Below are 11,042 nucleotides of genomic sequence, written 5' to 3'. Positions count from 1 at the left end.
GGGAGACCCCACTAGGTTATCATCCTTTATCCACAGGAAGCTGTGTCTTCCGCCTTACAAGCCGTAATGCACCGAACACAACATTTGGGAAGATTGACTGTCGTACGGAAAGTCGTTGGTTTTCATATGATTGCCAAGGTGTATATGCAGTTTTACGGGTTGTCTGGTAAACCCTTTTCCTAGTTTCTCTAGAGTAGTCACTTTTGATCCTTTTCGGACTCCTTAAAAGAAAAGTCTCACTTGAGCACTTGTCACTTCGGGCTCACAAAACATTCGATGGAGACTAGAGTCACCTTTTTGTCCTTTTCTCGACTCTTAAAACATGAAAAGGTCATGTTCAGTTCCTTTGTCTTAAAATTTATTCGGTCGCGTTCACATTTACTCGGTTAGATATTGTTTGCATTAGCTTGAGTAGGCTTCTTTTCATTCTCGATGGCAACATTTCCGGGGTTCACCAACCCAGGGATCCCCTCTGACGGGAACCCTGGGCATTTTGCTCCTTTTGGAAATGTTGGTGCTCCTTATATGGCAATGTTGTCCCTCCCAGGGTTAACTATTGGGTTGCCGGTTTGGTTGTTCTCAACCTCTTTGGTCCCTGCCATCTCACCGTCTAGTCAATCCGTCCCTGCACCTGAACAACATCATGTTGATTCTAAGGTGGATCTCTCCCCTTCTATGCCCACTTCTACGTCCTCATCTTCTACTTCACCTGGTGAAAGTCTAGATTCGAGTAACCAGGTTGCTAAGAAGAAGAAGAAGAAGACGAAAAAGAAGAAGGCTCATAAGGGAGAGGTTACAAGTGCAACTACCCCCTCGAGTATACCTGAAGTCGGGCCCCCTTCCGCTCCTGCGCGGAAGGTCAAGTTTCCTTTCCGATTATGCAAGGAGGACCATCTTCTTCGCGATTGTCCTGGAATTCCCAGGGTACTAGAAGTATGGTCTCGTGATCTGGCCTGCCCCTCATTGTCCTCTGAAGCTCAAGGCGATGCTACCTTATCAGTTGGGAATGGTAAGGGAAAAGGGAAGATTCGAATCCCCTGTAGACTTTGTGAAGGCAATCATCCCCTTCACCTTTGTCCGCTCATGGATAAAGCCTCCGGTGTTTTGGCAAGTCTTACAACTCCTTCACCCCAACTACCCGTTGGATATCAACGTCTCTCTGTAGCCGCAGATCGTTCCCCTACTGACAAAGAGATTGATTCATATTCTTCTCTTGTCCAGCCTCCTCTCTCCGAACCTACCTGTGCCGAGCCTGTTCCAGACCAACCATTGGTCGAAAAGAGTGTCGACTCGAGTTCACCACCCATCGATCACTCTGTTTCGGAAGAGCATCACTCCCATGTTCTTCTCGTCTCCTCATATTCTCCTGAGTCCCGAAATGACTCCCCTAACCTAGATTCTCCCGAAGGTTCTCCTTCGGTTCCTTTAACACATGGGGGCAATCATACGATTCCCCCACCAAGTAGTCTGGTCGCTTCCTTTGATTGGAATCGCCTGATCACCAGTTGCCTTCCATCCCATATGCCTTTCCAGATCACAGTACATGCCTATGCTAAGGCAGTACCTGGCAGTGTTTTGGGTGAAGGGGCGTCTGTCTGTCTTATGCTGTACACTACTTGGAAAGCCTTAGGTTCCCCACAGCTTGGGCCAGTCACTCAGAATCTTTTGGCCTTCGACGGAGGAGCCTGTCCATCTCTAGGAGTTCTTCCGAAGTTCCCTATTACTTTGGGAGACAAAACCGTCTATATAGACGTCTTGGTTACCCAAGGTGTTCTATACTTTAGTCTTCTCCTTGGTCGCGACTATGTTCACGCCATGGGGGCCCTTGTTTCTTCGCTTTTCCGTGTGGTTTGCTTTCTGCACGATGGAAGAATTGTGACTATCAATCAAGTTTCATTCGTTAGTCCCCCGATGCCTCCTGCGCCGTTGTCGTCCCCTCCTGGTCTTCAGCCACCAGTTGCATCTGCCCCACCACAGATCAACTACGTGGCCACCTATCCCATGCTTGGATCTAGTGATGCCGCCATCGTGCATAGCGTCCTGGAGGCATTGGGCCCTGACTTCCAGGATGTTGGCCTTCCATCACAAGTGGCACTCTTGGGAGCCTCAACTTCCCATTCATTATGATGAAGTTCAATCGGAGCACAGTTCCTTGTCTTGTGTCAAGCTCGCTAAAAAATGAAACAAGGTGTCGGAGCACAGTTCCTTGTCTTGTGTCAAGCTTGTTAAAAAATGATGCAAGGTGTCGGAGCACAGTTCCTTGTCTTGTGTCAAGTTCGTTAAAAAATGAAACAAGGTGTCGCGACACAGTTCCTTGTCTTATGTCAAGCTCGTTAAAAAATGAAACAAGGTGTTGGAGCATAGTTCGTTTCCCTGTGTCAAGCTCCTTAAACAATGAAACTAGGTGTCGGAGCATAGTTCCTTGCCTCGTGTCAAGATCGTTAAAAAATGAAACAAAGAGTCTCGAGCATAGTTCTTGATCTTGTGTCAAGCTCGTTAAAAAATGAAACAATTCCCCCTTTCCAATCGCGTCTTTCAATTAAGATCTCGTGAAGCTTCATCCTGTCCACTTTGTTGAATGCAATGAAGCTTCGGGGGCATGTACCTCATCCTGCGCCATTGCACTGGGGGCATGCACAGTTCCAACAAGTAGAGTCCTTCCTAGTTCAAGCATATGTGCCGAGGATAGTTTTGATCTTGTGGCGACCTCGTTAAAAAACAAAACAATGTGTCTCGAGGATAGTTTTGATCTTGTGGCGACCTCGTTAAAAAACGAAACAATGTGGTCGAGCATAGTTCCTGATCTTGTGTCAAGCTCGTTAAAAAAATGAAATAAGGGTTATGAGGATAGTTCTTTTATTGTGTCAACCTCATTAAAAAATGAAACAACTCCTCCTTTTCCAAATCGAGTCTTTGATTAAGATCTCATAAAATATAAGTCGAGTGTTTCATGATATCAAGAGTGAACCTTCATTCCATCCACTTTGTTGAATGCACTGAAGCTTGGAGGGCATGTACCTCGTTTTGCGTCATTATGCCTGGGGGCATGCGAACTTATAACAAGCATAATTTTTCATTTCAAGCTTGTGTAGAAATGAACCCATACCCGATTTACATCTCGTGATTGCCATTTTTAACCACTGAATTCTGCTAGATGAGCCTTGGTTGTTTTCATTCCATCATCGCCATCTCTTTGGCCAATCATATGCTTTCACTTGGTTGTTTTTCCTTTCCTGAGGAACCGCAGCGATGAGTGGTTTTATTAGCCAGCCTCTTAACCATTACATGTTTTGAGCAGTTCCACCATTACTGGAACCAGTTGCTACCCTTTATATCACTCGTTCCTCCAGGACAAGTCACCTTTAAGCTCTTTTCTGACTTGTAAAATATGAAAAGATTGCCGAGTATTTTTCCCTTTTTGACTCGTTAAAGAGAATAAAAAATGAAGGTCTGCTTTCAGCTCTTTTCCGACCATTTAAAGATGAAAATATTTCCGACTTCCCTCTTGACTCGTTAAATGGAAATAGGAGGTGGTCGTCTTTAAACTCTTTTCCAACCGTGTAAAAACGAAAAGATTGTCGGGTCCTCGTCATTTCATGCTCATTAATAGTTATGAAATGACGTGATTTCGATCACTTTTTTACTTTTTCATGTCGATGTCACTACATATGAAAAGTACTCCTCGATCGTAATGATCGGGCGATTCTTTCGAGCATTGTTTTATACTTTTTCGGGCTCGCGAGACACAAATTTAAGAAAAAGGACCCCCTTGGAGTTCAATTTTTTGTTGTCTTTTCAAACTCTCTAAACATGAAAAGACACCGAGTTCTTCCTTTGTCAGGCTCGTTAAAACTTGATGACATCGGATCTCGTCGGAATGACGCCTCAAGGGCATATGCTATCCCCGTCAAGCTTGTTAAAAATAACTGGGGTACTCGCCAAAAATGGTGGGGAAAATGGACCCATAATTATTGTCATGTCGGCAGTATGTCACTCTTGAACATGGCACTTGTCTGCATTCGTGTCTGGGTGGGAACCTCTCATCTTGTTTTACACTAGCCTCCGTGGGTTTGGGTTATCCTGTTTGACCTCTCATCTGCTCATTGCCTTGTCACCATGACCCTTGATCATTTAATGTCAAATACTGCCAAGTCCACTGTCGTGCCGCCGATATGTTCAAGAGAAGTTGACCTCTGCAGAATTACAACCTCCCTCTGATACCTCACATAATTCTGATTCACCACAACATTCTTCCTCTGTCTCGTGTCAATGATGTGGGAAACACTATGGCCCACCTTTGATCAAGGTCACTTCCTGTCGACTTCAGCTCATTATCCAGGAAGCTGATCTAGAGACTCCCTTCCGATGCCTTGGAGCCTGCATGCCTCAATGGCAGGTTCCTCGTGTTCGATGCGAGGTTTTCATCATTGGCCTCTGATCGAATGATTCTGTGGGTGTTCGACACCAGCTCATTGATTCACACGCCGTATATTGTACCTATAGTACCTTGAGGACCATTGTCATTATTGGTGGTACCTCTTGCGTCTGTTAACAGTTTTCACTATTGGCTAGTAATCAGATGATGTTCATGCATGTTCGACTCCAACTCATGTATTCGCATGCCTGAACTTGTACTCTGTTTGGGTCGAGATGGAGCGAAAGACCCTGGATTTTGTTTGTTGGAATCCAGGCTGCGATTTGTGGCTTATTATGATCATTACATGACTCATTCACTGGATGGCTGTGACCATGCCTGAGTCTATTTATCGATCCTCACTGGATGGCTGTGCCCATACCTTAGATCTAGATTCTTGTGTGCTCTGTTATGGATGGCTGTGCCCATACCACATATATCATGTACTTGAGATAGCAGTTGTACTTCTTTACGCAGGTTCTACGGCAACAGTGTTTTCAGTTACACATGTTCTTGTAAAAGCATTTCACCCCTCTCTCTCCCTCGGGCCTTGTTATAGACATTTTTGTGCCCTACAGCATGGAGCATGAAATGTCAATAATCTAAGGGGTCCAAAGTCCCTAAACATGTTGTTCCTACCCCTAGAGGAACAAGGCAAACTAACCACAGCAATTCACAGAAGTTCTCCACCTGAAAACACTCAAAAACAAGCCAATTCTGGATCATGTCAACTGCTCCACTGAGCATCTGTGCTGAATGTCAACTGCTACACTGGCTACCTGCGTTGAATGTCAACTCCAACACTAGCTACCTGCGTTGAGCGAGTTTGGACATGTGGCAGAGTCATTCCTCTAGGTGTCAATGCCCAAGAAGCTTCCAAAATGGCACTTGCATCAAGGAATTCGACTGGTGATGAGTAAGAGGTTCCAAATCTCCAAGTGGAAGCAAGAACCTCCAAGTGGACTCAAGAACTGAGAGAGGGAGAGGACACTAGTCAGATCTCAAGCTGACTCATCCTCTCTCCAAACATCTATATATGGATCTCTCCTCCATGAGATCTAGAGGCTGGAATTTGGTTAGTGCAAAGAATTGTTGTTGGTTTGTGGCTGGAAACATTGGGTGCTTAATGCTTTGAAGGGAGCTGAAGAAGGAATTCCCTTCTGCTGGGAAGGAGATGTTGGATTGGAGCCCTATGGGTTGTATCTCTTCCTGAACCCTGTTATCAATCAATAAAGCTATCTTGATTCTTTCCTATATGCTGGTGTATTTTGTATAATTGCATTAGTGTATTTGATTTGTTTCTAATCCTGAATCATTTATGAATATGTATATTTGCCTTTGTGTTATGTTCTTCTCTTGTCGCAAGTAGCTGTTCTCTTGTCACAGGTAGCTGTTCTCTTGTGATCTCGTGGGATTCAAGTAGCTGTTCTCTTGAGCAAGCGAGGACGCAAGTAGCTGTGGACACACAAAGAGAAGAGAATATAGATCGAGGGACAACCAGAAGACAACGGTAAGTCTGCCGATCTCCCCTCTTTCACATTTCATAAAGGAAGAAATCATAATAGTTGTATTCGTTTGTTGCTAAGGCGCTGTCACACCTTAGGTGGATAGGATCGTCCTGCATAGGCATTTTTCCCCACAACAAATTGGCAACTCCACTGGGGAAGAACTTGTTTATTCATTTCATTTGTGTTTCCGTCATTTGTTTACTTCATAGACTTGACAACAACTATTGAACTGCATCTTTCCCAGATGCAAAGTAGAAAGTTGTTGTTTTGATCCAGTTGCTGGACTTGTCTATGATCTAAACTAGATCCATAGATGATTTGATGATCCTTGTGATAGTCTTTAGTACCCTCTCAAAGCATACCTATGTTTATACCTTGCTTGTGTTTCTGATTTGGCCTGAAACAGTTGATTTTTGAGCATTTTGTGACGCAGAACCCAGGGGAAATGAGATTTTCTCCTTCAGCGCAACTTCTGTGAAGGCAGTTGCATTTCAACGCAGGTCCCGAAGGGGCTACCTGCGCTGAATGTCAAGTCCTCAGTGTTGAGGTTACGCTGAACGAGTTTGGCCTAGTGCAGCTGGGGTTCTTTGTCCTCTGTTGCCCTGTTTTGATCCCTGTTTTTGCAGCCTTTAACCAGCATAGGTACCAGTCTGATAAACCTTTTTCTTTGCTTGGATTCTGCCTCCTTTTGTACAAAAAGACTGTGAATGTTTTTATGTTTTTGTGGTGTCATTTACAGTTTTCCTTTGCATAAGTAAAGTAGTCATCCTGTAGCCTTTGATTCAGATCTGATTGATAGTGATCTTAGAAGAGAGTTCATTGGTTGTTTTTCAGATTGATTATAGATTTACTTTTGCTTATTGGTTTGAATTTTGTCTCTTTCAAAGTGTCAAAACAAGTCTTTATTTCGAAAATCACAAAGTGATTGTAATCTCTTCTACCCTTGTTGATTTCGAAGAAAGTGAACTTGTTTGTATTGATCTTTTTAAAAGCAAATTCAAAGTTGTGCAAAAAGCTTTCTTTGTAGGCATTTATACTAAGAAAGTGGAAAACAAACACTTGCATTGTGCATTTTGCATTTGATAGTTTGCATGTTGGATTTAGGGAAAGTGCATTAGAGTGTGTTGATTGCTCTTTGAGAAAAGATAGTGTTATTCTTTTCCCTTAGTAGCTAGGATTTTCAAAGTTTAAAAGATAATAAAGCTTGCTTATCATCTTAGACTGCATTTAGGAATTTGTATCATACATCTCGTGGTGAACCTTGAAAGGCAAACTTTAAAAAGATCAACCTAAAATAAACTGAATGAACCTAACAATGCTTTGTAACATAACGCACAACATAGAGGTCTAGGCTAGAGACGTGTTCCGGCGTCGTTAAGCCTAGTGACTGTCGATCTCGAAGAAGGTGGGTGATTCCTCCTGAGAGACAGTAGCGCTAGTACGGATTGTGCTCCCACGTACCGTCCTGTATATATTGGGAGACCCCTATAGGCATATATCTTTTATCCTTAGGAAGCCGTGTCGGCCGCCCTACTGATCGCAATGCAGTGAACACAGCATTCACGAAGATCGATCGCCCGTACCCTAAAAAGTATTCTGCGGTTTTGCGAAAATTTTGGCACACCCTCTGCCTAGATCTCCAGAGCAGTTTCTTTTGGCCTTTTTTAGACTCTATAACAGAAAAAGTCCATCCGAGCATTTGTCACTTCGGGCTCGTTAAAACATCGAAGGAGACTAGAGTCATCTTTAGCTTTTTCTCGACTCTTTAAAACTGAAAAAGCAAGTTGTGTCTAAAGCGTCGTTAACAATTTATTTTAAACGGAACAATCACCCTTTAATTCCTGCGTTGATCTTTAGGTTGAAAAGATGGAGAAAACCAACCAAGGAATTCCTTTTGATGGAAATCCTAGTCCCTTCTCCTCTTGGGGAGATGTTGGTGCGCCCCACATGGCCACATTGTCGCTTCCAGGACTGACAATTGGCCTACCAGTTTGGCTCTTTTCAACCAGTGTCGTTTAGAACACCACCATTCCTGAACAGTCGAGTCAACAGTTAGATCAGACAAGAGTTGCCTCCCAGCCTTCAACTTCATCTTCCTCCCCTCCTTCCTCTTTGCTTGAAGGGACTGGTCGAATTAAAAACTAGGTTCCTAAGGAGAAGAAGGAGAAGAAGAAGAAAGAGAAGAAGAAGAAGGAGCCTAAGGCGACTGGGGGCAAACAAGTGTCATCTAACAAAAATCCACACACCGCACTCGTAAGGCCTAAATCGCCATGCGTCATATGCAAGGGAGACCACTTCCATAGAAATTGTCCCTGTATCCCCCGGATACTAAGAGACTGGTCCCCCCGTTTGCACAATTCGGTAGCATCAACCTCTGATAGCCATGTTGATTGCTCACCGTCAACTAGTGGGAGGGAAGCCCCACGACAGAGCGGGAAAGCTAAATTTCCCTGCAGACTGTGTGAAGGCGATCACGCCATCCACCGTTGTCCCTTCTTAGACGAGGCAAAAAGAGTTCTGGAAGATCGCCCAATTTTACAAGCGCATCTCCCTCCTAGATATCAAAGACTCCTGCTAAGTCCCTCGCTAGTTGAGAATCCGGCTGAGCCACCTAGGTGGTCAGCCGAAGCACCTGTCATTGAAGAAGAACCGTCTGGATCCATGCCTGACGAAAGTCAAAAGGTTGATACGGCAGTTGACCCGGTTTTGCCTTCAGAGGCTCCATCTTCGAATGACACCATCAGAGGAGAGTAAAGACGACACCGTCCAGATTCTCTTCATCAGCACTGACTCTGATGATCAAGGGGGCAATGCCACCATTCCTTTATCGCAGGAAGGAAGTTCATCCGAGCGATTTCCAGTCGTTTATTCGGTCCCACCACCAAGCAACCTGGTTGTGTCCTTTGATTGGAACCAACTAGGCAGACCCCGGTTGCCAGCCAGTATACCATTCAGAATTATTTGTCAAATATACAGAATGGTAATGGCTGGCACTATCATTGATGAGGGGGCATCTGTGAGTATCCTTTCCTTTATTGCTTGGAAAGCGCTTGGTTCGCCGGCGCTTTTACCTGAGATGAGAAATCTATCAGGTTTTGATAAAGGAACCAGTTGACCTTTAGAGATCCTCCCCAATGTGCCTATAACATTGAAAGGGAAGACCGTTCAAATGAACGTGATGGTCATTCAAGGACCCTTGGATTATAACCTACTCCTTGGACGAGACTATATATATTGCATGGGAGCTGTAGTCTCCTCACTCTTTAGAGTAATGTGTTTTCCGCATGAAGGAAGAATGATCAAGCTCGTGGACCAACTTTCGTTTCCCGGATCACACATCGCAAATAGTCATGTGCCATACCTAAATGGTCTATTCATGCAAGAAGTGTCTCAACCCACGGTCCGTCCTCCTGGTGAGCGCGAGTAATCCGGGAAGATATGACTGGAACCCAGGGGGCATGCGTCCTGGTTTGCTTCGGCAGGAAAACTTTGGGTATAGGGTAGGTTTCCGCGGGAGAATATGACTAGTCCGTACCTCGTCCGTTATTTGGAAGAGGGGTTGTTCTGGAATAGGATTCTTTTGTCAAAGTTATCTGAGGAGGCGGGGGTCGTCACTCACCTCTGTCTATTTTCGATAGACATTGTCGAGGAAGTGTTTTGTTTGAAAGATTAACGAGACAATCTTTGGGTAACCTGAAAGAGGTAGGCCTCTCCCGGTGAAACGAAACTTTCGATGGCAGGAAAGTAGAGGTAACCTTGAAATCATACTTTATACCTGGGGGCATGCAAACCTTTTGGAGTGCAAGCAAGAGGCGACTATTTATTTTTTTAAATTTTTAGGTCCTCCCATTAAACCTGTAGGTCTAACCCTTTAAACTCGTAGGATTAGCCGTTTCCGAACTTGTATAAAGAAAGGATGGGGAGCAAAGCTTAGTGAGATGAAGCTCCATAAAAATAGAATCTTGATGAGACACTCTTATCAAATGACTGGGTAATCGAGCAGTTTTAGCATAAAGTTCATGCTCGTTAAAAAATAAACGAAAGATCCGAGCAGTTTTAACGCGGTCTTCATGCTCGTTAAAAAATAAGTATAAGCAGTGAGCATAGTTTCCTCCAGTGTTTAAGCTCATTTTTAACTAAAAAATGAACCTATCCTCAGTAAATAACCACCGTGATCATAAATTTATCAGCCGTTAAAGCCTTGGTCGTGTTTGCACCTGCCACCTCCGCTTTTCATTTGGCCGATCGTTCACCCCCATATGATTTTTTACCCTTTTTGAGGAACAACTGCGAAGAGTGATTTCACCTAGCCATCCTTGTGACACTGCCATGATTGGAAAATTCCAACCTGTACCTGAAATTAGTTGCTATCCCTGTTTATCACTCGTTCCTCAAAAGACGAGTCTTCTTTAAGCTCTTTTCAATTGACTCGTAAAATATGAAAAGATTGCCGAGTTTTGGCCTTCCAGCTCGTTAAAGGACAGGAAGAGCTATCCCTCCTCTAGATTTTAATCTTTTTGGACCTGAGGGATTATTGCACAAAAAGGTCGAGCGCTTGTTTTATTCAGCTCGTTAAAATTTTCGAAAACTCATCCCTTCTGTATTGTTTTATACTTTTTTGGACTTAAGGGATTAGATGACGAAAAAGGAAATTTGGAGTTAACTTTATGTACCTTTTCAGACTCTCTAAAAATGAAAAGGACCGAGTTATCCTTGTCGTTAGACTCGTTAAAATTGTTAAATAGCGACAAACTTGTCTTTAGACGAGAACGAGTTTCACTATCGCTAGGCTCGTTAAAACATAGCGATGGGCTTTCCCGAAGGGCAGGTTATAGAAGAAGCATATGTTATCCTCCTCAAGCTTGACAAAAATAAAGAGGTACTGGTCAGCAATGACTGGGGAAAATTGGGAAAGAATCGAGAAAACTTTGATGGTAGCAGGTCGCTCTTGAACATGACACTTTTCCTCCGTATCACAATCGGGTTGGGTTGTTTCATTCACCGGTCACATCACCATGGTCTCGCCATATCATCAATATTTGGGGTAATGCTACCGATCCATCGCATCAGTGTCACCATATGTTCAAGAGAAGTCGTTCAGAAAGAGTCAACCGGGTCCC

Source organism: Pinus tabuliformis, chromosome 4_1, assembly GCF_031772625.1.
Source record: "Pinus tabuliformis cultivar Carrire ecotype Pingquan chromosome 4_1, CPIR1, whole genome shotgun sequence".
Classification (NCBI taxonomy): Eukaryota; Viridiplantae; Streptophyta; class Pinopsida; order Pinales; family Pinaceae; genus Pinus; species Pinus tabuliformis.
This window is presented reverse-complemented; position numbering follows the sequence as displayed.